Source organism: Alligator sinensis, unplaced genomic scaffold (genome assembly GCF_000455745.1).
Source record: "Alligator sinensis unplaced genomic scaffold, ASM45574v1 scaffold188_1, whole genome shotgun sequence".
In the NCBI taxonomy this organism is placed as follows: domain Eukaryota; kingdom Metazoa; phylum Chordata; order Crocodylia; family Alligatoridae; genus Alligator; species Alligator sinensis.
In genome coordinates, this window is record NW_005841903.1 from 1,465,437 (window position 1) to 1,467,927 (window position 2,491).

The following is a 2,491-nucleotide window of genomic DNA, read 5'->3' on the forward strand; positions in this document are numbered from 1 at the left end:
ACAAACAAACAAAAAACCCATCAACTCAAATCTCAATCTTTACACCTTGGTAGAAATTAAAAGGAAAATTACAAATCAAAATGCTAAATTCTTCCTTACTAGCAAAAATCAAATCCACTGAAAGTACTGAAAGTTCCCTTCAAAAAAGGGAGGAGGGAGGACCCAGGCAACTATAGGCCCATTAGTCTTACTTCAATCCTGGGGAAGCTCTTTGAGAAGATCATCAAGAAACACATCTGTGATGGTCCAGCAGCAGGGATGATGCTCAAGGGCAACCAGCATGGTTTCATTGGGGTAGGTCCTGTCAGACCAACCTGATTGCCTTCTACGATCAGGTTACAAAAGCATTAGACACAGGTGTCGCGGTGGATGTAGTTTTTCTGGACTTCAGCAAGGCCTTTGACACTGTCTCCCACCCCTTTCTCATCAAAAAAACTAGGTGACTGTAGCATTGATGCTTACACAGTCAGATGGATTGCAAATTGGCTGAAGAGTCATACTCAGAGGGTAGAGGTAGACGGGTCTTTTTCGACCTGGAGGGAAGTGGGCAGTGGAGTCCCCCAGGGCTTGATCCTTGGGCCTGCATTGTTCAATTTCTTTATTAGTGACTTGGACGATGGGGTAAAAAGCAGCCTGTTTAAATTTTCTGATGATACCAAGATTTGGGGTCAGGTAGGCACGCTAGTAGGGAAGGACAGATTACAGCAGGACCTGGACAGGTTATAGGGGTGGGCTAATGAAAATAGGATGGGTTTCAATACTGACAAGTGCAGGGTGCTGCACTTGGGCAGTAGGAACCAGCAGCACACTTATAAGCTGGGAAACTCCCTTCTCGAGAGCATGGTGGCAGAAAGAGATCTTGGAGTCATTATTGACTCCAAGATGAACATGGGCTGACAATGTGAGGCCACAGTCAGTAGGGCTAACCGTACCTTGTGCATCCACAGATGCATCTCAAGCAGGGCCAAGGAGGTGATCCTCCCCCTCTATGCGACACTGGTCAGGCCGCAGCTGGAGTACTGTGTTCAGTTCTGGGCGCTGCATTTCAGGAGGGATGTGGACAGCATTGAGAGGGTCCAGAGAAGGGCCACCTGCATGATCCAGGGACAGCAGGGCAGACCCTATGAAGAAAGGCTACAGGGCCTTAACCTGTTCAGCCTTCACAAGAGAAGGCTGAGGGGGGACCTGGTGGCCATCTATATAAACTCACTAGGGGGGGACGAGCAGGGTTTGGGAGAAACCCTGTTCCCCCTAGCGGCCCCCGGCTAACAAGGAATAAAGGCCACAAATTGTTAGAGAATAGGTTTAGATTAGACATCCGTAAGAACTACTTCACAGTTAGGGTGACTAGGATCTGGAACCAACTTCCAAGGGAAGTGGTGATGACTCCTACCCTGGGGGTCTTTAAGAGGAGGCTTGACGTCTACCTGGCTGGGGTCATTCGAGCCTGGTTCTCTCCTGCCCAGGGCAGGAGGTCGGACTTGATGATCTACAAGGTCCCTTCCGACCCTACTTCTATGAATCTACTACTATAAACCAGACTATCACCACTTAATCCATATGTGGCAGAACACCATCTTTGTTTCTCCCCAAACTCTGCTATCAGGCAGGTGACCAATCTAACAATTTGGTTACCATGGTCACTGCAGAGGGCAGACACCATTGGCTTCAGGTAACCCTGAGTTGTAACCAGAGCTGGATACATTCCTAAGGGAGGGGGAAACCTGCTTCCTCTGTGTGACTGACCTCACACACCCAGGTGGGAGATTAAACTCCCTATTGTTCTAAGCAATGTCATCATGACTGGGAGAAGGCTAGAGACCCTGCTAGTCTACCCAGCAACCAGCGATGCATTTCAAATTGGGTGGCTGGCAGCCAACAGCCGTTTGCCTTCCTTATAAGTTAAGGACTGCCCAAGAGACAGGGCAGCAGCCATGATGAGAACTCTCAGAGAAGCTGGACCATCTGAAACTTGCTCTCTCTTGAAACTCATGTTCAGTTAACTGCTTGCCTCCAGAGGGAATCTCCACCTGCCTCTGGATGATACTTGTGAGGAAGCTACTTGAGATCTAACTAGATGCATATCTTGCAGCAACTCAGATGCGTGATCAAAGGCTACCATGCCACTGTTTGCTCTAAGGTATTTCTCTGATATTGCTCTACCCTATTACAAATCTACCTCTTGTAACCAATAAAGTTCTCCTTTGTACCTAGCATGGGAGACTTATTGAGAGAGGGTCTAGATTATGCCTTTGGGTCCCCTTGGTTCAGCTGACTAAGGGAGACCACTATTAGTGCTTCAGACTGAGGGAAGCACCCCAAGTTCTTGCACTGGGTCAAGTACCCCTCAAGGACTACTAGGCCTGTGTTTCCCAGAGGGTACAGGGCCAAAATCAATCCAGACCCTAGGGGGTGCCAGTATTACCCCCAGGTTTAAAGGTGTGCTCCAGGAAGGGGGGGGGGGGGGGGGGGCCCGGGAGGGGGGGCCCCC